The 26,788-nt window shown below is 44.7% G+C and overlaps 1 protein-coding gene across 8 annotated transcripts in view; it reads left to right on the top strand.

Annotated features, from left to right (window-relative positions):
* The window catches only part of RBFOX2 (RNA binding fox-1 homolog 2), a 281,671-nt gene that overhangs the window by 8,340 nt on the left and 246,543 nt on the right, over positions 1-26,788 (top strand). Inside the window, exon 1 of one of the 8 annotated variants that reach the window (XM_042947685.1) lies at positions 15,438-15,828. The exons of the other annotated variants lie outside the window; for them this stretch is intronic. The gene's annotated coding sequence lies outside the window, so the exon portion shown is untranslated. Of the gene's footprint in view, positions 1-15,437; positions 15,829-26,788 lie in introns of those variants that run through there. 8 annotated transcript variants of the gene reach the window in all.

Genomic DNA, 26,788 nt, shown 5'->3' with positions numbered 1-26,788 from the left:
CATCCCTCCCACATTCCTGCTGGTTTCTAAAACACTGTGTCCATAGCTGTGTGTGAGGATTTTTTTGCTTTACCATTTGTTTAAATGTCTGCTCCTGCACCCCTTCCCAGACTGTGAGACCAGGGGATCCTTTGGGATCCCTAGGATTTAGCGCTGGGCCTGGGCCCCAGTAGTCAAGAAACTGTGGTTCTTGGTGAATTGAGCCTTGTCTCTCTGCTCCTCAGCGGGGCCTGCAGATGGCTTTAATTGTTTCTCCAGATTTTCCCTGGGGGGCCTGGCCCTCGGTCTGCTTTCCTGATCCTGTGAAGACTGGGTGTTGTGGGATTTGTGAATGGTACCTGATCTTTCCATTGATATCGGGGTTAAAGGTGAGAAAGGGGTCTTTGAAAACAGAAGCCGGGGTGGAATTTAACTGTTGAATGTGTTGGGTGGGCATGGCAACCAAATGTTTAGTTTCCTGTGCTCAGATATTAATTGAGTGCACGTGTGTATGTGTAAAAAGCGCCTTTGTGATGGTGTGGTGAACGAAAAGAGAGGAACCGCACAAGCAAGGGGCAATTAGAGCTAACCTGTTCCAGTTCATTGGAGCAGTCTGTTGATCTGCCTTTTACAGTGCTGCCGAGAGATTCTGGAGTGTTGCAGTTCGCGGATATTACCACCATTTGGGACTAAGCCCATTTGATCAACTTTCCCTTCTCAACCAATGAATTTCATGAGCTGTTACAGCTTCTTTTGTGGATACGGGAAAAATACCAAGCTGAGACACCTCACAGAATACATGCTGTTTTTTCAGATCACGCACTGGATATGCTTGCAAATGAGGAAGCTTGATACAGTTCTTTTAAACCGCAGCCTTGGAAATAGATTCATAGATGTATTTTACAGGAATCCTCTCTCCTTGGCCCTTGTTCTCCCCACCTCCTTGCCTCTCGGCTAATGATTTGTGCTCCTATATAATCCTCATCTTTTTTCCAGCCTCGAGACTTCCCTTACTAGTTTAGTTGGGGCCCCTTTAAAGGCGATTGGGTATATATACTTTGTAGTGCCTCTGGCTTCTGGATTCTGCTTCAATAAAGCAGATTCTAGGAAGGGAATGAGAGAGAGAGAGCAGCCAGTAATATCACTTGCTTCTGACGTGTCCTGTACATACGTGGCATCTAGAAATTTTCAGCTGAGGATTCAAGGCACAGGACACATGGTAAATACCACTTCTGAAGCAGATGACAATTTTGAGTTGCCAAATGATAATGGTTGAGTAACTGCTTAAAAACCTATTTTCCCAAGGGTGGAAATGGCCTTTGAAGTTTGGGTTTCCACAAGGGTGTGTTCAACCATAATACTTGGGGGTTTTTTTGGGACCTGAGTCCTCAGATAATACCTTGGTATGTGGGATTTTTCCCATGTGAAGGCTGGCTCCTTGGTTTCTCCTTTGCTGAGGAAAAGAGATTTTGCACTGAGTATTGGATGTTTTATTCCAGGCATGTGGTTTCTGAGGAGGCATACTGTTTATTTTTCTTTTTTGGCTGAATCAATTTTCTTGAATCTTAATTTTTTTTTTATTTAAAAAAATTTTTTTAAACATTTATTCTTGAGAGACAGAGAGAGAGAGACAGAGCGTGAGTGGAGGAGGGGCAGAGAGAGAAGGAGACACAGAGTCTGAAGCAGGCTCTAGGCTCTGAGCTGTCAGCACAGAGCCGGATGCAGGGCTCGAACCCACAAACTGTGAGATCATGACTGGAACTGTAGTCGGACACTTATCCAACTGAGCCACCCAGGCGCCCCAGATAAGTTTATGTATTGTTTTTTTGAGAGAGAATGCATGCGTGGGAGGGGCAGAGAGAGAGAGAGAGAAAGAGAGAAAGAGAGAAAGAGAGAGAGAGAGAGGAGACAGAATCCCAAGCAGGCTCTGCATTGCTAGTGTGGAGCCCGTTGCTGGCCTCAAACTCCTGAGCCGTGAGATCGTGACCCGAGCCGAAATCAAGAGTCGGACATTCGAGGGACCGAGCCACCCAGGCGCCCCTGTGGGATCATCATTGTAAATGTCACAGCAAAGCATGATTTATCATGAAGGATGGGCAGGGGGACTCTCGCAGTGATGGGGCTTTGTGTGGGCAGGGCAGACACGGTACCGGTCCAATTAGAGGAACCGCAGACCTGGTCTGGGGGCAGTGTGGGGGCTGGAATATGGGCTGTGGCTCCTGCTTCAGTTGGAACACTTTTGGAACAGAGACTCATGGGAAGTTCTTCCATTTGCTGTAGTTTGAGCAGCTTTTTCCTCTGCACATTGGCAGCTGTTTGGAGGAGGGGGCGTTAATTGCTGTCCGCCAGAATGATTTCCAAAACAGACCTATATAGATTTCACGTAGGGATTTATTTCAGGGGTAGGTGGTTTGTCCTGAGTCAGGAGGACTTTGGTTCCATTTTCCTGGAAGTTGGTGGGCTTCCATGAGCCTGCTCTATTTATCTTGGACCGTTAGGCGAGTAGAAAAGCAGCTGCATAGTTAGCCCTTGTGTGGAGCTTAGTTTCATAGGTCATTCTCTCTTGGGGATTTTTATACGGTCACATTTACAGCCTGAAGTTTTCTTTTCCTTTTCTTCCCTTCTGCAGCTCAGTGCTCTGCAGAAATTCTGAGGAGGGTGGATAATAATTTTGGGTAAAAAGCAAGAATTGTTTAGCTTCCTCCCTTCTTTTGGTTTCTTTACTAGCCCCCCCTCCTGCCGCCCATCCTTTGCAAAAGAGTCTGCAAATGAGGTTGCTTATCCCTTAATCGGACTGTCTTGTCCCCTAACACTCTGAATATGTGGCTTTGACAGCTTTCACCTGCTATTTCTTGGTTTCCAGGGGATGGGATAGTAGGATTGTGTGATTTCAAAGCAAAAACTGGCAAAATTGGAAGATGTTTTGTGGTGGCTCCCAGCATCCACAAAGCGTAACTCATTGGTTTGCACCTCATACAAACTCGCAGGAGTACCGTCACCGTCAATAGCTGGCACAATGGGTTTGAGGACTTTGTTGGAACTTCAGGAAGTCTCCACAATGGCTGCCTCTCACAGTGGGAGCTTTGGCAGGGCTTACTGGGAGTTGGTAGTGCTTGTTTTGAAAGTAGGAGTCTGGTCCTATCCCGCTGGATGTCTCTGAGAAGGGCAGGGGCAGATTTGTTTGAAAAAGGGAGAGTGGGGCTCTGTAGCTGTCAGTTATGTGGTCCATTTTATAGATGTCTGTGTTTGCTCCACGGACACACGAATTTTACTGCATGTTTTGTATGTTGTATTCATACTTGAAGCCATAGTCTGACTTGTGACTTTCAATAAGCTGATTTGACTAATTTTGGTATTAAAAAAATTTTTTTTAATGTTTATTTTTGAGAGAGAGAGGGGGAGGGGCAGAGAGAGAGAGGGAGACATAGAATCTGAAGCAGGCTCCAGGCTCTGAGCTGTCAGCCCAGAGCCGGACGACGATGACAGGGGCCTTGAACCCATAAACAGTGAGATCATGACCTGAACCAAAGTTGGACGTTTAACCGACTGAGCCACCCAGGTGTCCCCGATTTGGCTAATTTTGATATCATCTTGGACTTTAAAGTGAAGGTGGTCATATTTAAAAGTTCCATGTGGGGGCTTAGAAGTTATTATTTCTGTTGGCTCTTCCCTCCCCATCCCCAGCTGCTGCTGCTGCTTTTATGCATCATAGACACTTTTTTTTGTTGTTGTTGTTTTGTTCCTCTTCTTGGTGTTATAGGTCTCTCGCCTCTTGTTGTGATTCCAAATAGATCTTTTTGCTGCAACATTGTGGCTTTGATCTGGCTGTTTTACCCTGTTGTAGATCAATTGGTTAACTTTGGCATTTTGCATACATACAACAGAAATCTTTTAGAAAGGTGCTTTTCACTGACCATTAGTGATTTTTGTCAGCTGTGTAAAAATGCTGTGATTAACAGATACACGTGTATCTGTGTGCTTGTGTGCTTTTCCTTTATGCTTACTTTGCATTTCTGTTTCTCTCTCTAGGAGTGGTTGGGACTGAGTGCTATCCTGTAGGCTTTGCTTTTTAATCCTGGCAAGCCCGTCTCAGGAAACCTTTGCATTTGATATTCTTGGGCTGTGTGGGGATCATTTACCCCTATTGGATTTTAGCTTCACTGTGGATTCTTTTTTGCAGTGTTACTTTTAGGCAAATAGTAAATACTTGTTTGGTTTCACAGTATCCCAGAGTTTGAAGAAACCCACAACATTTGTCACACATACTTTGTTTTTATTTTTTTATTTTTATTTTTATTTTTTTTTAACATTTATTTATTCTTGAGACAGATAGAGACAGAGCATGAGCAGGTGAGGGTCAGAGAGAGAGGGAGACACAGAATCCGAAACAGGCTCCAGGCTCTGAGCTGTCAGCCCAGAGCCCTATGCGGGGCTCGAACCCACGGACCGTGAGATCACGACCTGAGCCGAAGTTGGACGCCCAACCGACCGAGCCACCCAGGCGCCCCAATACTTTGTTTAAAAAAAAAAAAAAAAAAAAAAAAAATCAATTCTGATACAAGAAAAAATACCTCACTGGTCCAGCATTCTGTTTAGGCAAGGAAATTGTCGAATTCAGAGTATTCCAAGCTGTTTTCCATTGATTGCTCTTTGAGACATGGTAAGAGGTATCATTCTTCTGAGAACAGAAAAATCAAATAACTTTGGACTAGCGTTAAGCAAAATTTGAACTATTGCATTTTACATTTCACAAGCAGATGTAACTCTCAATTTATAAAAATGCACTTAATGAAGTGTCTCTTTCTCCTCTGGGTCCCAGGTACTCCGTACCCCTTCGCTAAACACTCTAATCCCCGATGTTCATCCCTTGCATTATTCCTCTCCTTTCTTCCCCCCAGATGTTAGCAAACTCTACACGCTTTTACATGCTACTGTTTTCAATGACTATATCAGAAGTTAATTTTTTTTAAAGATTTTTTTATTTTTAAGTAATCTCTACACCCAGTGTGGCTTGAACTCACAGCCCCGAGAGCAAGAGTTGCACGCTCTACCAACTGAGTATGGCTCTACCAGCCAGGTGCTCTAAGGTTACATTTTTTTTTTTTTCTTTTAAAAATTTCATTATTTTGAGAGAGAGACCAAGAGAGAACGCATATGTGAGCAGGGGAGAGGAAGAGAGGGAAGGAGAGAGAGCATCCCAGCTCTGGGCTCTATCTCGTGAACTGCAAGATCATGACCTGAGCCGAAATCAAGATTTGGATGCTTAACCGATTGAGCTAGCCAGGCACCCCTATTTTTTGTTTGTTTGTTTAATGTAAACGAGGTCTACTAATGTTTTCGTGAATGGGTTCTGTGTGTGTGTGTGTGTGTGTGTGTGTGTGTGTGTGTGTGAGTGTGAGTGATGCTTTGAAAAGTTTTTCCCACTCCCAAGATTATTAAAAGTAGAGTGGGCATGGGGCGCCTGGGTGGCGCAGTCGGTTAAGCGTCCAACTTCAGCCAGGTCACGATCTCGCGGTCCGTGAGTTCGAGCCCCGCGTCAGGCTCTGGGCTGATGGCTCGGAGCCTGGAGCCTGTTTCCGATTCTGTGTCTCCCTCTCTCTCTGCCCCTCCCCCGTTCATGCTCTGTCTCTCTCTGTCCCAAAAATAAATTAAAAACGTTGAAAAAAAAAATTAAAAAAAAAAAAAAAAAAAGTAGAGTGGGCTTGTAGACCGACAGAGCTGAGTTGGAGCCCTAGCTTTTCCATATCACAGCTGTATGATCTTGGCTAAATGACTTAACCTTTTCTTCCCTTGTGAAATATACTATAGGATTAGTGTAAGAATGAAAAGAGGTGATGCACATCATATGCTTTTTAGTTCAGGGCCGGACACATAATAGGTATTATATAATAGCCATTTTTATTATAATTACCAAGCCCTATTTTCTTGTACCCCAGTTGTGTTTCGACTTTCTTAAAAATCTTTAAAAAAATGTTTATTTGTTTTTGAGAGAGAAAGAGACCATGCACACCAGCGGGGGTGGGGCAGAGTGAGAGGAGGACAGAGGATCTGGAGCGGGCTCTGTGCTGATGGCAGAGAGCACAGCGCGGGGCTCGAACTCATGGACCGTGAGACCATGACCGGAGCCGAAGCTGGATGCTTAACCAACTGACCCACCCCGGTGCCCCTGTCTTTTGACTTCTTGAAAGGTCTCTTAATCTTTGTATCCTCGGCTTCTGCGTAAGTGTCTGAGAGATACTATAATAAGAACCTGGTAAATGTTTGTTGAAAAAATCAGCCGTTATGTGACTTGTTTGTAAAAATCTCTGTAATAATTTTGTTGCTACAAAATTATTGCCACAACAACCCCACAAGATAGGTGGTTCTTTTTCCTATTTTTCAGATGGTAAAAATACACTTCTCTAAGCCTCATGACTAGGAAGCAACAAAACTGGTGCTTCTACCCGATCTTGTGGCTCTTTATTCAGTGCCTTTTCCTTTGGGTCTCGTGCCCCTCAGGCCAAAGGGTATGACTGAGAAGGAATGGAGTGAATAGCGAACGTGAACTTCACGTGACGCGTATTTACTATTGAAAACGTTTTGTCAGGGCACCTGGCTGGCGCAGTCATTTACGCTCAGGTCACGATCTCACGCTTCGTGAATTCAGACCCGGAGACGGGCTCTCTGCTGTCCGCACAGGGCCGGCTTCAGATCCTCGGTGCCCCCCTCTCGCTGCCTCTTCCCCCTCGCATGTACTTGCTTGCTTGCTTGCTTGTTCTTTCTCTCTCAAAAATAAACATTAAAAAAAAATTTTTGCCCATTACCTAACAGTTGATTCATGTAGAAGTCAACAGCGATCCCCGGTTTCTTTCTGCAATAATTTGGATCTAGCCAGTGTTTTGAATTGGGATTTTGCTAAAATTTAGTGTGTACTTTATACGCCAAGCATTGTATTACAGACTTTATGTGTTTATCTCACTTTCCTGTAGCTCATATTTGGAGGGGTTAAATGAGATTATTCGTTGCCGTATGTATGGTAGTTTGTTATTGTTGTTATTATTTTTTTGCCTCAAAGTTTTCCCATCTCTAATTTTATTATTGATCTGATAGATCAGCAGTAGATAAATCAATGGATTGGTAATGGTGGGTAGTATGAAATGATGAGAGCTGAAGTCATCTAGAAGTTATCTGGCCAGCTCCCTGCTTAAATCAAGTAAGGGAGGTGATGTACTCGTTTTCAGGGACAAGTTATTTCAGTCTCCGAGAGCAGATAGGAGGACAAGCAATAAACTCAAACTTTTGGCTTTAGGTCTAAGTAGAATCTTTCATTTCTTAGTCGTCTTTACTATTCTGGTATTTTCTCTGAGAGTTTCTTATATGGGGTTCCCCTGTCCCCCTGCTTTTCATTGATTTTTTAAAGCATGTGACATATTCACATGGTGAATGGTTCAAAATATGCAAAAGAGTAGAAAGTCTCTGCCTTCTCCCAACTTTCTAGTTTTCTCCTTGGAGGTAACCAGGATGGTTAGTTGTCTGGATATCCTTCCAGAGATTGTAGTTACATAATATTTTCTCTACCTCCTTCTAAAAAAAAAAGCTCAGATGGTGATATTAATATGCATACTATCTGTACATACTACATGTATTTTGCTTTTTTTCCTCTCTCTATTTGGAAATCATAGCAGTGTGTAGATATTTTTTGTTAGATTTCTGCAGTTAGGATTATTCTCTTGTGGGCTGCTGAGATGACTATACCTAAATGTCTCTGGTAAGGATGACTCTGATTAGTACAGGATCTCATAAAATGTGAGTCTGTTCCATGGAATCACAGGGTCAGAGACATACTCTTTTTTTTTTTTTTTTTTTTTAACGTTTCATGTTTTTGTTTTCGGAGACCTGATCTGCATCTGTGTTCTTTCACTTGAATACCCTACAAGTCCCTGGCCGATGATAGCATTTTAAAGATGTTTGAGTAAAAGGTAGGCCTCCTCAGCTCTCCACCTGCTCCAGTCAGCTGCTCCTGATCCCGTCTTTTTACACTCTAGAAGCCCTTTTTGGGTCAGATACCCCATTTGTCATTGAGTTAGTAATGATACTCAGGATCTGCCTTGAGTCATTGCACACAGAATCTAACTGCAGTGTGATTTTATTCAGTGTGACATCTTCTGTACCAGGCATATCCAAAATGTCCAGTTTATCCTGATTGAATGTCATTGCTTGTCAGGAGGCTGGTCAGTGAGCCAAGTTTGGTATGGAATTGGGAGTAAGGGAGGTTTGGTTCCTGGTAGGTGTTTGTGTCTCAGCAGTCACAATGGCCATTAGTTTCACTCAGCCCCTGTGTTTGTGGAAAGCCTGGGATTGAGTGAATGCTCTTCATCCTTAGGAGATGGCCACTCTGCCACTGAGACTTGATGGGAAGTAAATAGATATGGCTCAACAAACAGAGTATTTTTCTTTTGTTTACCAGACAGTGGATTCTGATTCAGACATAGCATCAAGGATTTCACGCTTAGGCTTGACTCTAGCTCAGTTGACCTTTAGAGACTTTTGCATTTAAGGCTAGGAAACTGTGCTTTTTTTCAGAGTTAGCTTCTGCGATGGACCTTTGTCTCCACAAGGGTGTTATTACAGAGGAGGTAGCGTTCTAGCTGTTGGGCGAATGAGGCCAGTGGAGACGTGTCTTGCACTCTAGGTGAATGCTGACGTCCAGTACATGGTGATGCTGCTCTCACCGCACAGTCTTTATGGTCCCAGGGCTTTGCAGCGAGCGAGTTAGGCCCACTCGGTCTCTGGCCCCACGCAGTGAATGGAAGCAGGCAGGGCACCAGATGCTGTGTTGTTGCCCCTCTCGCTTCTTCCTTCACACCTGGTATAAGGTTTCCAGGCATTTGTGCAACCTGATAGCAGAAAGCGCCTGTCTTAGCAGTTGAGAGATGGGTTGGCAGGTGGCTCAAGTTACTCCACGTTCCTGATAAGAGCCACTGATCCATGCTGGTGGCTGCTGAGGGCGGGGGCCCGGGTAGGAGCTGTACTGCCGGTGCCCTGCCCGGCAGGAACGGTGGTGGGTTCCGTCTGGTGTGTCAGGACTCCCGTGAATGTGCCCAAAGCAGTTCGAGAGGTCTGGCCGGCATCTCTAGGGAAGCGGCAAACTATTGGAGAAGCAGATCTTGCCTTAGAGGACATGGGTCTTAGGGAATGGTGGCACACAGGGGCAGAAGAGGTACCAACCTTGAAAATATGAAATACAAGCCCAAGGAATAGAAATCACATTTTATTATTGGATCTCTTAAGTCGAAACTCAGCGAAAGACTTTATTGAGTGAGGTGGTGCCAGGCACAGTGATGGCTAAGACGTGACTTTGCAGTGGGGAAGAGGATGTGTACACAGATGCTTTTCACACCACGTGATCATTGCTCTGACAGAGGTATACGTGGAGTATGTGTCAAAGCCTAGTACTTGGTGGCGGGTACTCCGTGTGCAACTCCATCAGAGCAGTTGTCACACCGTATTAAAATATCGGGTTAAAAGGAGCCATTCCGGTATCAGACTGCTTAGGTTCCGACTGTCTCTATGCCTGCTTACCTGTGTGTCCCTTGAGCAAGTTACGTACGTCCTCAGTGCTTCAGTCGTTCGTCTGTGAAATAGGAAAACTAGTTTGTACCTGGCGACGTGTGTGAATATCGAGGTGATAAAGGAAAACGTGTTTGGAGGGGCGCCTGGTCCATGGTAACCACTGTACGTGTTACCCGTTGTTACGGTGGTTGACGTAGCGCCAGGCAGGGGCACCAGAGACCATGGCAGACACACGCTGACCCGTGGCAGTGCGGAGTCCGGTATTTATTGTGTTCCCTGAAAGATTGTTAGCATTAACTATGCCAGGTGCTGTACGGAAGAAAATGAGTGAAACGTTAACCATCTGTGTCGCTGTGTACGATACATGATGTGAGTCAAGGTTTTGGAAAGGTGTGTAAAAAAACATGTATACTAACGCGAGAAGCTTCAGTGTCCCATGGCAGTTTCAGAGAGAGAATCTTCCTGTTCGTTTGGGAGTTGCATTGGAGGCCTTTCTGCTTTCTTGACACTTTGAGGATAGGCTGTCTATCTTTAAGGTGGGACAGTACTTTATTTCGGACAAGTATTTCTTGCTTTTTAAAAACCTCTAGGAGAAACCATTTTAGATCAGAATCCATCCATCTATCCACCCGTTCCTATCCCTCTTCCCCTTACAAAGGGGAAACATTACTAATGCTTAAACCCCTTCCTCATTCTTTATATTAAAAGTAAACCTCTCATTGTGCAAAAGCCCCTACTGTTTTTTTTTTTTTTTTTAAAGTAATCTCTGTGTCCAACATGGGGCTCGAACTCACCACCCTGAGATCAAGAGGACTTGCACGCTCAACTGACTGAGCCAGCCAGGCGCCCCCAGAGCCCCTGCTCTTTTGCTTGGTCATTCATTCACCTCACAACATGTGAGTGCTTACGACATGCTAGACCCTGGGGGGTACAGAGTTAATCAAAGGGAAGGTATTACGGAATCTGTGAAGTTTATTGTGGGAGGTGTCTGGAACAGCTGTCCGTTGGAATAAAAGTTTGGTACACGATGTATCGCTAAGGGTGTGGGTAGAGAAATGGGTCCTCATGGTGCTGGTGTGGTGAAAAGCCGCATACCCTCCATGAAAAGCTGTCTAGCAATATCTACTGAACTGTAAAACGCACATATTCTTTGACTCAGCAGCTCCATTTCTAGGAATTCATCCAGTAGATATTTCTGCATCTGTGTGCAGGGAAATACATTACAACATCACTTGAACTGGCAAATGGTTGAACAAGGCAGAACACTCTTCGACAGGAAATCTGTGAACTAAAATAAGGTACATTCACGGGATGGAATATCACGCGGCCGTTACAAAGGGTCAGACAGCTCCATACGAACAAACAGAGAAGACTCTGAAATACATCAGGTGTGAAAATTCAAGATGCAGAAAAGTGGACAGTTTGCTGCCGGCGTGTCACAGAGAAAAGCATCTATGCAGGTGCACACAGACTCTTTGCCAGGAAACACAAGACTGCGGTAACGGGTTGCCTCTGGGGAGTGTTCCCGAGTGACGGAGAAGTAGGGGTGTAGGCGGAAGGCTTTTTGTCGTAGCCTTTGAGTTTTGTGTCATGTGCTTGTATTGTTTAAAAAAATCAAAGTAATTTATTAATGTGACGTAGGGATAAGTACGGGAGCCATCTTACTCATCATAATGCTTGACTTTGTCAATTTTCATAGGAAAATGAATGAAGTCATGTGTTAGAGCAAATGTGCTGGTTCTGCTCACCACCAAGAAGAAAATAGTACTGGGGTGGCTCGTGGCCATTTAAATTCTGTCACATTGTTCACTGGTACACAGGGTGTCGCCAGTGATTATATTTATTATTTACTATGTTTTATTATATCTATTATTAACTGTGTCTCACTCCATAAGGCTAAAGCCTCTGATTATAATGAAAATTCTGATACGAAGGGGAGGATAAGTGTAGAGATGATTACAACCGGAAGTAACGTTAGAAATGACATACTGACCGTGTGTACGGGATGAATTGTGCAACGATGCAGACAATTATAACGGGTCGAGAGCAAATCATAAAGTGAGTTGAGAAGAAATGAGACGAGTTGGGACCATTACCGTAAGCCAGTTTGCTTAAATATTTCCTCACTAGATGCACACCTATGGGTTACTTGGATTTTTTCATGTTGGGATTTTATGAACTAGCGGACTTAGCAACAGCCTTTCCTCCCAGACCTAACCTGATGGTAATAGAGGAGCTTCTGTGCCCTGATAGGAATGAGTGCAGTGTTTCTATGGGAGCATAATAGAGGGATTCTTATCCGGTTGGGTGGCATGGGCCCAGGGAGACATTCTGCAGGAGCTGTTGCTGAGAATTGAGTGAGTGAGCGAGGGCTAGGCAGGGAAGGGAGAAGGGAGGGCAGGCTCGTCCAGGCAGACGCAGCAGTAGGTGCGAGGGCAAGGGACGATAGGAGCTGGGGGGGGGGGGGGGGGGGGTCGGAGGTATCAGTGGGGTCGGAAGAGAGGGCGCGAGGACATGAATTTCCCGTGTCTTCGGTAGGTAGTTCGTCCACAGACTGCAGTCCCCTTGCAGTCTGTACCATTGTTCTTGATGTTGGCATAATGGTGATGGTGATTGGATTATCCTGCCACTCAAGGAACATGGCCCCCTGGCAGGGGGAGTAGTGACAAGTCTCTGTTCATCAAAGAAGAGTAAGAGAGAACAAAGAAAACCTGTATTTGCTTTTGTTGTATATATGTAGTTGAGCTGTCTTCTAGCAGAATTCCTTATTTGTTTTCAGCTGTCTCTATCCTTGAAGAGGCTTTCTCTCTACTTGGAATCACAGTTTGAGTGCTGCATGGAAAACAACTTGAACCTGATGTTCCCTTACATTATATTTAAATTTATGTGAAGCACTTTCGACCTCGCAGGCATGCATTTTGCTCTTGCTTGGAATGCTGTAACAACAATGTTTTGTCCATCAGAAGCGTTCCAAAAATTTTATGAATGTTAACGTGCTTAATCTCCCAGTATTCCAGGGTAGGTGGCAGGTAGGCAAGTGATTTTTTTTCTTTTTTTTTTACGTATCTTGTGTGTTAGCACATTTCGGTTGTTAATGCCTCTTAAGGAGAAAGTTTCTCCTTTGAAGCTGAAATATCCTATGCTTTGAATTCACTCAAAAGAAAAATTACTCCAGAAAGCTTGAACCAAACCTGGTTAGATGCTTCTGAGTTATGCGAGAGCGATTGAAATAAACTTTTTTAGCTAAAAATAATGTTGCTCCCAAGTTACCAAAAATGGCTGACTAAAATGCTTTTAAGATCCTGTGTAAGCCACCATAAGCTGAAGGTCAAGAAGAAAGTTTAGAACATGTCTTGAGAAACGATTGGCTGTATTTTGCCAAAGCTTTTGCCAAGCTTCTTATTCCATAATTATCTCATGGGACAAAAGCTGGTGGAAAGTGTTATGCCTTAGATTCGGTAGGGTTCTAGAGATTCTTTAAGTATGCCGCCTGTTTCTTCTGACGGTAACCTTGTACCTGTGGAAGGCATTAGGGTAGGTGAAAACCGGACATTGAATTCTAAAGATATTGTACAGCTGCTTATGCTGATTAATTATTTAAAGCCCTTGTCTCCTGTCACAGAGCAGTTTTGCTCTCGGACAACATTGGCCATCTTTCACAGAGAGCCAGGTGTTGGGTCGTTAGCTTGTGGAATCGCCACCAGCGTTAGCCTTGTTTAATTCTAAAACCTCACTGTGCTTTAATGATTACCCAGAGGACCCCTCTGCGGCAGCGGTATGTGCCGTTGGTGGGGACAGCTTGAGGAACTGGAGAGGCATGTTGACTTTCCTCCTTGACGTTGCTTAGAATTGTAGAATATTGGGGCGCCTGGGTGGCTCATCTGGTTAAACGACCGACTCTTGATTTCGGCTCAAGTCATGATCTCATGGTCGTGAGATTGAGCCCCAGGTCGGGCCCTGTGCTGAGTGTGGAGCCTGCTTAAGATTCTCTCCCTCTCTCTCTGCCCCTCCCCTGCGTGCATGCTCTCTCTCAAAAAAAAAAAAAATAAAAAAAAATTGTAGAATAAAATCTTGAATTAGAATGAAATTTAGAGGTTTTTTTTTTTTCCATAAAAATTACTTTTTTTTGGTAGAGCCAATATAAAGTCATGGCTTTTTCCTTCCTATTTATTGAGCACTAGATGTGTATGAGAAGGCTAGGTAACTAAGCTCATGTCCAAAGACCTCCTTCCTTCCGTTGGGGAAGAATGGTAGCCTGCAGGCAGCGTGTTGTCTACACTTTGAGGAGAGTAGAGAAATTTTAGAAGTAGCTGTTCCCGTGTAGTAAGAAATCAAAAATTAGAATAAAAGGATCAGATGGCTCAGTTAAGTGCCAGCTTGGATTGAGGTGGTCCTACGGCTTCTTAACTTTATTAAACCATGCCCCAAAGCCCACAAGGGTAGCCAAGTGCACATTGCCCTGGGTGGGGCCCAGGGAAGCTGGAACAAACAGGTTCTAGTGCAGTAAAGGGTCGGAGAAGACCAAGGACAAAGGACGGGCTTGTGATACAAATTTGAGATCCTGCTGTTAGAAGAGATTGGGTAGTGAGGATTCCTAAGGAATAGTTATCAGATGGATGATTTTGGTGGAGAAAAGCCCGCCGGAAATAAATAGGTCGAAGTTGGAAGCTTGGGGAGGGTCGTCAGCTTGACTACTGACATCATTGAGGACTAAACCGGTGGACTCATTGGGCAGATTGAGAGAAAGTCATGGCAGTGGAGAAAGTGGAGAGAATGATATATAAGGATTAACTTGGCTGTTCTTAACCAGGGGAGGTTTGGCCCATCACGCAACATTTGGTGACGTCTGGAGACGTTTCTGATTTTTGTAGCTGTGGAGGTGCTGCTGGCTCTGGTGGGTAGAGGCCGGGGGGTGCTGCTTCAACACCCTAAAACGCATAGGGCAGCCCCCTCACGAAGAATGATCCAGTCCAAGATGTCAGTACAGTGATTCAGTCCGAGGTTGAGATGCCCTGGATTGTTTCTCCTCCCTTCCATTCTGCTCTGTAGAATTCTGCACATCTGGTCGTTCTTTTGCTCGGTGATCATTTATGGAGCTCCACCAATGTGCCAGGCACCGTGCTAGATAGGCATTAGGAACATCAAGATTGGTTAGACATCACCTCCTTTTTAAAGTTTATTTCAAATTATAAATTAATACGTGGATATATTCTTATAAGTAAAAAACAAAATCAGGAACAAACACGTAAAGCCAGTGGTGACTTTGACTACCACCTTCAGTCTCTGTTCCTTCTCCAGAGGTACCCAGAGCTGTTAGTTTGGCATGTGTAGCCGATTATTAGGTCACTTCCCCTGCATCCATTTTCTTTCCTTGTCTTACATGCTATGCCAAGAGGTTTACTTTCGACCATTTGTACTAGGCTGCACCTTTCTTAAAATGGGGACCAGGTGTTAGGTTTCTCTTTTTGACTTCTCATTATAATATACGTGGTATGTAAAAAAATATATAAATATAAATGTAAATGTAGATGTAAATATATATATGTGGTATACAATAAATGTTTGATGAGTAAAGAATGAAATGAATTGATAGAAAAGCAGCAGTTGGGAGAGCAAAGAGAATGCCAAGTCCTAGTAATGGCCTTTTATAGGCTTTGGAAGGCTGTGGGGTATGTTTATGGGGAAAATGAACTTATGTTAGGATATAGAAATACTGAAAGAGTGAGGAAAAATTCAAAACTGTACAGGTATGAAAGGGTTTCCTGGGGGCCCAGGTGCTGAGCTGGTACATAGGCGAAGGAGTTGAGAAGGACCAGAGAGCTTCATTGTATAGGGTTCAAGAGTCAAGGAGGGGTAGTAGGGCACCGGTCTTTTGAAGGTTATTGCAAGTTAGCAGTGAAGAAGAACTTCCCAATGTAGGAGCTTTTCATAGAACTGGAAGAGTCCAGAAGTTCCTTTTGGAGTGTGATGTGGTAGAAGCCTTCGTAGTTCTGTTACGTTCTAAAGAAATTCTGCTTGTGCACGTGCTTAGAGATACGTACCTCTTTATATACCTAAAGGCCCTTCTTTGTTTTTCACTGAACAGAATGTCTTAGGGAACATTTTGTTTCAGTTTATGCAGATCAACCTCATTCTTTTGAAATGACCACATAGTATTCCATAGAAAGTTTTTTTTTTTTTTTTTTTTTTTTTAAATCATGATTTGTTTAAACATTCCTATTGCTAGACATTTAGGTTGTTCTCAGCGTTCTGCTACTCTAAGTGGTGCTGCTTGTGGCTGTGTCCTTGTGCACGTAGGTAAGTCCGTGAGGACAGATTCTGAGAAGTGGCATTGTCGGTTTCTACGGGCATGGACATTGACATTTTTGATAGGTATTGCCAGGCAGCCTCCAAAGTTGTACACTGCCGTGAACAGCAAAGATGCGATTCGTGAGTAGAAGATGACTTTTTCCTGTCGTTTTGGCAAATGTGTTTCCATACTTTGATTTTTAACCGTGAGAAACGGTACCTTGGTCTTTTGCATTTCTGTAATATAAAGTGATCTTTTTTTTTATATATGTCTAAAATTCATTTGTATTCTTTGTCATCAACTCAGGCTTGAAACAGGTTTTGTTTTTTTTTAATTGGCAAGAACTTTTATAAATTAAGGAAATTAGCTCTGTCATTCATGTTGCAAAAATTTCCCCGACAGTTTGTCATTTGTCCTTTGAATTTATTTATAGCATAGAAGGATGTGTATGTGTTTGTGTATATTTTGGAATATGACTGAGTATATAAGGTATTTATTTTCAAGTTTTTGGATCTTTGGGTTTTTTTTTTTTTTTTTTTGGTCTTGTTTTTTTCTGGGAAAGACCGTCTCCACTCGGAGATTTAAAAATAACTTTCTGTGCTTTCTTTTAGTACTTTAATTGGAAAAACCTGGATTTTAGTTTCATTTCTATCGTCTATTGGTTTTGTGACATTGGGCAAGTTGAGTAATCTCTCAGAGCCTCAGTTTCCTAAACTGGAAGGATTAGAGCAGATGATTTGTACCATTGTAAGGAACTTTCAATTATAAAATGTCTTGTTTGCTTTTCAGTGAAATTTGCTTTTGTTTTGTGCGGGGACCTGAAGTTGGGGGCAGGGTCAGGGAAAGAGGTAAAGAGACATGGAAGGAAGACAGACACATGCACAGAGGGCGGAGACAGAAACCAGGACTGTGAACAAAATCCAAAACCACCCCAGAGAAGATGGAGGGAAAACAAAGGAAAACAGACACAAGGAAGGTAGATACTGAGACCCCAAGTGGGATGCATTTTTCATATCATAGGAGGTAAAACACATGTTGGGTCCCTTTGTTCATTCCCTCTCCCTCTTTTCCTCCCTCCCCCTCCTCCCTCCGTTTTCCTTCCTTCTTAGAATAAAAAAGTTAAGTGTAATACAGAGGTTGTGAATTAGCACAAATCGTCAAGTGCAAAAGTTAAAGCTTCAGAGTCTTCCTCAGTGTGCATGTACATAGTACTTAAAGCCAAGTGCTTTGAACTCCTCAGACACAGTGTGTTGGAATTGTTATTACAATATTGATTTATCTATCGCCTGGCAGTCCCTTTCCAGGTCTAAAATTCTGTGTTTGAATGTAGTGTACATGTTTTAGTATTTCTGTAAGAACTGTATCTTCTGCATTTCCTGCTTTTGGGATGTTAAATCTGTAAAGTTAATAATGGGTTCCTACGTGTTTTGTATTTTCACGTCTAAGACTGAAGTTCTCCCCATAGATTATGCCTTTAAGAAGCCTAGCTTCAGTCTTTGGACACCTGTCTTCCGTGAAAATTTGGGCTGAGATATTCCACTGCTTCCCTGTTAGTCTCCCTGTCTGCTAAGCATGGGTAATAGTACTCATCCAGCAATGTGTAGTTAACGAAAATTCTTACGTGACCAGACCCTCTAAAGTCTAATGTTCAGTTATTTCCATTGCTTATTAAAAAATTTTCTTTAAGTATTTATTTATTTTTGAAACAGAGAGAGCACAAGTGGGGGTGGGGCAGAGAGAGAGGGAGACACAGAATCCGAAGCAGGCTTCAGGCTCTGAACTGTCAGCACAGATCCCGACGTGGGGCTCGAACCTGTGAACCGTGAGATCATGACCTGAGCCAAAGTCAGATGCTCAACCGACTGAGCCACCCAGGTACCCCATCCATTGCTTATTTTTTAAAAGTCAATTTATATATTGTCCTTAGACCCCAATTTATGATTCTTTCTTGTTGCCTGGTTTGGGGGGAAAAAAAACCTTAAAGAAAATTGTATGCTTACCACCTTGGCGATATGTGAATTGAATACACTCTGACCTTTTAGCTGGTGTAATTTCCTCTCACAAACTCTTTGTTGCCTTTTTAACCTCACGGACCCCCTGCCCCTCCGAATGGGCCTGGGACATTATTATCTGCCGGCTCCCCCAAGTTGCCCTTCAAAACAGACGGCCGGACTTCTTGAAATCCTTGCTGGTTATCATGGCAGCCGCTGCCGCTGTGGGCTGATTGGAAAGGAAGTCATTGCGGTTGTCAGAAACACGGTCTGGAGGAGACGGGGCTGAAAGTGCAAGTCCGTGGCTTTGGCTTAATGGCTCCAAGACTGGTTGTTGTGAGCAGTTGCCGGGGCCTCGGATGTCCTCTTGTCCTAAGACTTGATAAAAACTTTCTCCTCCACTTCTGGAGGATGGCTTCCTTTGGAGAGACTCAACCTTTGCTTGCTTCCTCATCGTGCGCATTTTAGATGCAGTCCCTCGTCTCATCCCTGCCCTCCTTTTACCTAAAGTAAAACCTAACCGAGAGGTGGTGTTTGAGGTTTCACTCTGCGTGCGGCAGTGTGGGCAGGAAGAGGAAGGTCCAGGGGGTGACCTGCGAAGGCCTTTGATATGGTTGGGTCGATGGTGTATAAACTGAGTTAAGTAACAGTCCAAGTTGATGAGGTAAAACATAGTGAAGGGTCATAAACCTTGCTAATTCGCTGGTGAGGAAGATCGTATTTAGTACAGGAGTGCCCACAGTTGTTTTGCTGGGTTTGCTGGGCACTTGGAAAGGTGAGACATAAAAGGCGAAAAAATAAAAGGGATCCAGAATGTAAGCTCTGGCGATTGAAAACGTTTTTATGTGTGACTTTTACAAGTTGTCATTAATTATTGTAATCATAAGCCTGGGAGGCTAAGGGAAACTTTCCTCCGGCCGTGGAAGCTGACTCAGACTTTCCTCTGGGCTCCCTCCCCATCTCAGGATCTCCTGCCTCTGGCTTTGGAAATTAGTCGCAGGAGGTCCTGTGTGTGATGTAATATAGCAAATACTTAAATTCCGCGTCAGAAATAACTAAAGTTCTGCATTGGAAAACAGCACTGGAGAGAAGGGAGTGAATGGAGAGATGTTGAATCTTGGTCTCTCGTGGAACAGCGTCACTGATGGCAGGTGGGCAACAGGGGGAGCTGAGGGGAATTTTCATTGGCTTCTAAAAATCTCTCTAGACCTCTCCTGAAGGTAGCGGTGCTTCTTTTCCCCTGGGTTGGGGTGGCTGGTGAATTTGAGGAGTAGGGACTGCTTCTACCACGTGAGTGTCTGAAATGACCGAGGAACCCACACCTGCCCCCCCGCCCGAGCGCGTGTTGCTAGAAGCCACGTAAGCTGTGGGCACAGGGCTTTTGAAGGATGGCTGTGTGGGTGTGGCAGTGCGTGCGTACTGGTTCTCCACATCTCCTGTGACCAGAGCCCGTTGACGTTGGTTTACGTCAGAGGCCAGTAAGCCCCCATTCTTCCCTAAGGTGTCGCACTGTGCGGAGTCCTCGTGTAGGAAGGTTACCTGCTGTCTCGCTGCTCATTTTACGACACTCGGCTGGACCGGGCGTCAGCCACCTTTTTCCTTCAGGACCTCAAGGCTGACGTGTGAAGACGGACACAGTTTCGGCCAGTAGGAAAGTGGAGTAGGAATCTGCAGGCTGGTCGCCTTCGGATCATGCCAAGAAACACCCTTCTGGCCTGTCTTCCTGTTTCCTTAAGAGACAGTGTTACAGCGTCATCGTCGTCGTCGTCGTCATCATCATCATCATCATGCGTGGAATGGGAGTGGAGCTCCTCTTGCCCTGGGACTATGTCTGTGCTAAATTTCAGCAGCCTCTTGTTTCCTGGTGATTTTTTTTTTTTTTTTTGAAGAGTTCTGTTCAAGTCAGAGGTGTCTGCCTTTCCAGCTACTCTTTAATAGTTTCTTCCTTACCGGGGGGGGGGGGGGGGGGGGGTTCCCGTTAGCCCACGCCGCGGGAGACACACGGTGGGAGAGGTATCCCACCCCGGGTAATCGTCTCTGGGGGGCTTCAGTGGTGAGCCCGTGGTTGCTGCCTTCACTGGGAGAAGAACTTTTAAGTAAGAAGGGAGAAGAAACTTCTTGTTCGGGCGGCAAAATGAAAACCAGCTTTTCTGAGGCCAGATTGGGATCGTGTGTAATCAACTATGAATTCATCCTCTTTTTCCTCCCCTCCCCGCCCCCCTGTTTGCAGTTGATCTCACGACAGCTGTTTCCAGCTGTCCTCTGGATTTTGCCCAGGCCCCTTGGGATGGATGGCTGCATGACTCACACAACTGGCTTGTTTCCACAGCGGTTCAAATCTAGCTTCTCAAGAAGTAGGAGCGAGAGGAGAGAGGGGGACTCTGGTGGCCCCGGAGTAGATGTTCCTGTGGAGATTACGGTCGGCTGACCGCTCTGGTTTCGATTGGTCCCCCTTCACGGCAGCGAGCTGAGAAGAGGACATTGCTGGGGGAGGGGAGGCCAGTGTGTTAGCTGGAGAAGTGGTTTTGGAGAAAGCCAGATGTTCTTGTTTTGTTTTGTTTTGATTTTTTTCCTTTTTTTTTTATTAATTTTTTTTTTTTAATTTACATCCAAATTAGTTAGCATCTAGTGCAACAGTGATTTCAGGAGTCGATTCCTTAGTGCCCCTTCCCCATTAGCCCCTCCCCCCTCCCAGCACCCCTGCGGTAACCCTGTGTTTGTTCTCCGTATTTAAGAGTCTCTTCTGTGTTGTCCCCCTCCCTGTTTTTATATTCTTTTTGTTTCCCTTCCCTTACGTTCATCTGTTTTGTCTCTTAAAGTCCTCATAGGAGTGAAGTCATACGGTATTTGTCTTTCTCTGACTGACTAATTTCACTTAGTATAATACCCTCCAGTCCCATCCACGTAGTTGCAAATGGCAAGATTTCATTCTTTCGGATTGCCGAGTAATACCCCATTGTCTCTATATACCACATCTTCTTTATCCATTCATCCATCCATGGACGTTTGAAGCCAAATGTTCTTTTACTTTTTTTTCTCTTTCCCCCTCCAGATCTGCTTCAGAGCAAACTGCAACTTTCCTTTTCAGTGGGACGTAGGGTTGTGTGTGAGATGGGTGGCTGAGTGAGAGCTGAGGGAAGTGTCGGTTAAAAATGCAGGTGATGCTAGGGGCGCCTGGGTGGCTCAGTCGGTTAAGCGTCTTGGGTCATGATCTCACGGTTTGTGAGTTCGAGCCCCTCGTTGGGCTCTGTGCTGACAGCTCAGAGCCTGGAGCCTGTTCGGATTCTGGGTCTTCATCTGTCTCTGCCCCTCCCCTGCTCGCTCGTGTGTGCTCGCTCTCTCTTTCTCTCTCTCTCAAAAGTAAATAAACGTTAAAAAAAATTAAAAAAAAATTCAGGTGATGCTCTCCGTACTCCAGCTGATTCTTGGTAGGAGGGTGTGTTCCTTTCTCTTCAAAGCGGTCCCTCCCTTTCCCAACAGTAAGCACTGCCCTTGCCCCCCCTCCTTCCTTCCATGAAGGCCACTCCTTCCCAGCGTGGGAACCTATACAGTGATACGGCTCGGTAAAGAAAATTTTAAAAATTCTTTAGGTATTAGAAAAATTCTTCACTTTGATCTCTTTGAGCTCTACACTCACATTTCTTAAAGGGTAGCAAGCTGCAGAAAAAAATTCTCTAGACCTGCTCTGATACAGGAGCCATTAGCCACTTGTGGCTGTCGTAGTCTTGAAATATGGCTCGTCCAAACTGAGATGCTCTGTGAGTGTAAAACACGCACTAGATTTTATTTGCTTATTGTTTATATATTTGTGTATTTATTTATTAAAGTTTATTTATTTATTTATTTTGAGAGAGACAGAAGCATTGCAAGCGGGGAAGGGGCAGAGAGAGAGAGGGAGAGAGAGAATCCCAAGCAGGCACCTGACGTGAGACTCGAACTCACGAAACCGTGAGATCATGCCTGAACCGAAGGCAAGAGTCGGACGCTTAACCAACAGAGCCGCCCAGGCACCCCCTCAAATACCCACTAGATTTTAAAGACCAGTGCAAAAAATTTTCATTGAAAATTTACAAATCATTGACTGTTGTTGAAATATTGACATGTTGAAACGCTAATATTTTGGATGTGTTGGATTCCCTAAATTATATTAAAATTTACCTTACCTGGTTTCTTTTTTAAATGCTGTTAACTAGAAAATTTTAAATTAAGTAAATGGCCCATATTTCTTGCTGTCATTATATTTCTGCTCTAAACAGAAGAAGTTACTGAACAACTGGTGTGCTCCTCTCTGGTAGTGTCCGTTTTCCAGAAGCCAAGTGATAGTTTGGGACTCACAAGCCGGTGTGCTACAACATGCCCTCTGTAATAGTTGTCTTTTGCCCCAGAACATATTACCCCTACACTTACTGACTTGAAACAACACACCTTTATTATGTCACAGTTTCTGTGGGTCGTAAATCTGAGAGCAACTTAGCTGTGCGGTTCAGGCTTAGGATCCCTCATGAAGTTTCAGTCAGGCAGTTGCTGGTGTCGCACTCATCTGAAGTCTGAACCGGGGCCGGAGGATTCCAAGATGGTTCGTTTCACGGCTCTTGGCACGTTGTCAGTTCCCCGCTGGCTTTAGTTCCTTCCAACACGGACTTCTCCTTAGGCCTCTCGAGTGTCTTCCCTACCTTATGTTGACTTCCCCCTAGAGTGAGTGATCAAGTGAGAGATCGAGTAAGAGAGAGAGCAGGTGAAGGGGGGAGTTGCAGTGCTTTTAACGACCTAGTGCCTGCAGTATACGTTATCATTTCTGCTTTATTTTATTTGTTAGAAGCAAGTGTCTGAGTCTAATTCCTCCTCTCAAGGAGAGGAAAATTAGGCTCCAGTTTTTTAATTAGTTTTAATTTTTTTTTTTTTTTTTAGGCTTCACTTCTTGAAGGGAGTAGTATATAGGAATTTGTGGACATATTTAGAAACCGCTACACTTTCCTGTTTGTCTGCTGTTTTCCCCTGTGAGTGTACCTGGATTTCACTGACCGCCTCTGAAAATGGTCAGAGTTCAGCGGCTGAAGTCCATTTTACCCTCACCTGCTACCTCCGCAGTGTTGCTTGGAACAGTTTTACCCATTTTGAGACTGCCAACTCTGACCTGTAATCAAAATTGCCCTTTTTTGGTCGGGCGACGGGGAGGCCACGATGAATTCAGCTTTGCGTGAGCCTTAAATACTGGTGTGTGCCTCAGTTGATTTTTAGTAGCAGAATAAGGCTGGATATTCCATGGTAAATGTGTTGCTGTTATGTGGATATTTTATTTCTCTTAATTAAGATTCAGAGCACTCAGGAACCATTCTGTATCTCATTCTGCCTCTGGGAGGTTTGAAAGTAAAGCAGGGCCTCCTTCTGTTTTCTGCTCCAAGTAGGGGCATGGAGGTGAGTTCACTGGTGCAGGAGGCGGAGTGAAGGTGTTGTGAGGGATGGAGAGGTATGTCTGGCAGAGACATAAATGGTACGCTCCGGTAGCTTAAACCGGAACGTGGGAGCAAAGGTACTGTTAAATAAGAGTGTGTAAATAACACGCTGCCGAGTTTCCCAAGATGGACTCATCCACGCCTCCCCTCCCTATAGCTGTTTTAGTTTTGGCTCAGCCTCACACTTCCGGAGGGTAGACTGACACAGGAGGCAAGACCTACAGGGTAAGTGGCCCAGTGGACGTAATAAGGGAGGGTCAGTTTTTGTCTGGCCTCCATCAAAATGGGGCTTTAGTGCAAGGAAACGAGGTATGTATGGGAAAGTGGTTGGGTCAGAATAGGGCTCAAGATTCAGGACAGCAGGGATTCATTTAAAACCACTTGACTTCAGTTTTTTTCTGATGGCTTGGTGTGATTTACTCAGGTACTTCCTAGGGAATCGAGCGTGATCTTTTCCATTTGAGAAGTCTGAAGGCGTAGATGAATGGGTTGTATTAGAAAGTTTGTTGCCTTGGACAGAAAATCAAAAATCTATGGAGTCTGGCTGTCTTCTCAATCCTTGTTATCATTATCATAATCTTGGTACTTAAGTTTAATTTTGAATAGTTGCTTTCCTTTGTGTGTGTGTGTGTGTGTGTGTGTGTGTGTGTGTGTGTGTGGGTTTATCTCTTGTCTCTGTAACCAGACTTCGTTTTCTTCGCTTTCATGCTTTTTATTTCTTTGTGTTCTAATAACAACTTCTGCGTTGTATATTCAAGAGGATATGAACTGAGGCATGGTGGCGGGACCCACTGGGGCTGGGAGAGGCGTAGAGCGCAGTGGTTGAGAGTTCGGGGTTTAGAGTCCTACCGGCTCTGCTGCTTAGTACATTGATAACCTCGTACAACTTTTCTTAATTTCTGTGAGGCTAAGTTCCTTCATCTGTAAAATGTTAATGATAGTTTTTGCCTCATAGACTTGTGAAAACTAATGAGATATTACAAGTAAGGCACTTAGCACAGGAGCAGCTACATAAGTTAGATTTGTAAAAGTGTAATTGTCTAGCTTATTAATGCTTTTTATTAGAGGCATCCAAGTTCTTGAATCTTGAGCCTCTCATTACTTATTTGACGTTATTTATTGGTTCATCAGTCACTGATACCAGAAGCCTAAACCGGGTGTGTGTTCTGGTCAGCGTGAATGGGTCCACATCCTAACTGACTCTGCTCAGAGAGTGTTCTAGTCTGCCGGGCAAAAATAGGTGTTCTGGGCCATGGCTTTTTCCTTGCAGGGCCCAAGGGCGCCCCCTCTCTCGAGAGACCAGAGGCTGCCGTTGTTTTCTGTACGGTAGAGCCTGACTTGGCCTGCAGTTAAGGCTCTCCAGAAGGTCACTTAAACCCGGCTGATGTGAACTCCTCGCAAAAGGCCCAAGTCCTTCTGCCGCCGTCCAGTTTTCTATTAAGAAACTACTGGGACTGTTTTTTTTTTTTTTTTCTAAAGAAACTGCAGCAGCCAAACCAATCATTCCTTTCAACTCTGCACTCCTTGGTCAGCATCCAGGATGTAAGCAGCTCTGGCCATCTGTATATTCCTGTGACCTCGGGCCTGACTGATTTTTCTCTCCTGACCTGACCTTCATAGCTCCTCCCCTCATAGACTGTCCCGTTTTTCCTGTTGCATTTGTAAACAGTCCTCCCCATCCTCAGCCTTTTCACGGACTCTTATATCTAGTCTTTCCTCTTAGCTAAATCCCATTTCTTTCTGAGAACATCACCTCCCCCTCCTACTGGGTGTTTTTTGTTCTTCTGCTTTAGGGAGGTGGGTATCCTGGCGTCTCTCCTCTCCAGGATTCCTGTCTAATCTTCTTCCCTTGGGCAAAATTGAAATTCCCTGCTCCTTTAAAGCTCCCGTAATCTGGCTCATCTACCCACTTCCCTTACTCAGTGCTGTCATTTATCCATTGCCTTGCCTCTCTTCCTCATTAAAAAAGCCAAAAAAACCCCAAACTACCTAATGTTGGCACCGGTTATTGGGCTTTCTCTCGACCTTTATTGTCACGAGGGATAGGAGACCCAGCGTGTGTGCGGATGACTGATCCGGCGCCTGCCTCTGAGTTCTTTGACTGAGGGGCTTCCCTGACTGGAACCGCGCAGGTACTTACTTGCACCGCCTGCTCTGAGGACACGCCCTCCGTCTTGTCCATCCGGAACGGCTTCGTTTCTGAAAATTGAAAGATGGACATCTCATCTCCTCGTTAACACCCTTCCATCTAACAGTTCTCTCGTTCATGTTCATCAGCTACCGCTGCGTCTCATCTCCAGCGTCATTGAGAAGTCCATACACTGGCCCTCTCTGCGCTCTCTCCCTTCCTGTGAATCTCCCCCCCACCCCCCTAACTATGCTCCCCCCTCCTCCCCCCCCCCCCCCCCCCCCGTTTAGATTTCTCGGCTTTTGCTTAAACCACGCTTTGGCCGGTATTCTCTCTTTATGTTCATTTTGTTTGACCTACTAGCAAAACCCAGGCCTAGATGGATGCGACTGTCTGCCTTCATGGTTTTCAGCGATTCCTGGATCCTTGACTCCTGCTGGCAGGCTTTGTGTTTTTGAGTGACCTCTCCTGGGGATTTGCCTCCAGAGCTGTCTCAGATGTTCCTCATGGTCCTACATTCACTTTCCCTTCACTTAAGCAAGAATTTTTGTCTCTCTCTCTCTTTTTTTAAAAGTAGTCTTCATGCCCAGTGCAGAGCCCAACATGGGGCTCGAAATCAGTACCCTGAGGTCAGGACCTGAGCTGAAGGATACCTGGGTGGCTCAGGTGGTTGAGTGTCCAGCTCTTGATTTCGGCTCTGGTAGTGATCCCAGGGTTGTGGGATCGAGCCCCGTGTTGGGCTCTGTGCTCAGCATGGAGCCTGCTTAAGATTCTCTGTCTCCCTCTACCCCTCCTCCCAGCTCGAGTGCACTCTCTCTCAAAAAAAAGACAAGAATTGAGATCAAGAGTTGGATGCCCGTCCCCAGAATTCTTGCCTCTTAATTTATAGATGAAATAGAAGATGTCAAATTGAAACTCTTAATTTCCTGCCATCAAACCCACAAACTGTGTCTGTTACAGTGAAAGATGTATTGTTCTTCCTTTGGTGAATCCTGCTTGGATCTTTTTCCTGCATTTTTGTTTTTTATTTTTTATTAAATTAAAAAAATTTTTTTAAGTTTATTTATTTTTGACACAGAGAGCAGGTGTGAGCTAGGGAGGGGCAGAGAGAGAGGGAGACACAGAATCCGAAGCAGGCTCCAGGCTCTGAGCCGGCAGCACAGAGCCTGACGTGGGGCTTGAACTCACGAACCGTGAGATCACGACCTGGGCCGACGTCGGCCGCTTAACCGACTGAGCCACCCAGGCGCCCCTAAAATTTTTTTAACGTTTGACTTTATTTTTTTGAGAGACAGAGAGAGAAGACAAACACGGAAGGGGCAGAGAGAGAGAGGGAGGCACAGAACCCAAAGCAGGTTCCAGACTCTGAGCTGTCAGCACAGAGCCCTATGTGGCG

The sequence above is a fragment of the Panthera leo genome, chromosome B4 (genome assembly GCF_018350215.1).
Source record: "Panthera leo isolate Ple1 chromosome B4, P.leo_Ple1_pat1.1, whole genome shotgun sequence".
NCBI classification, from domain to species: Eukaryota; Metazoa; Chordata; class Mammalia; order Carnivora; family Felidae; genus Panthera; species Panthera leo.
Note: the sequence above shows the minus strand (reverse complement) of the source record. Positions and strands in the feature narration are given on the sequence as shown.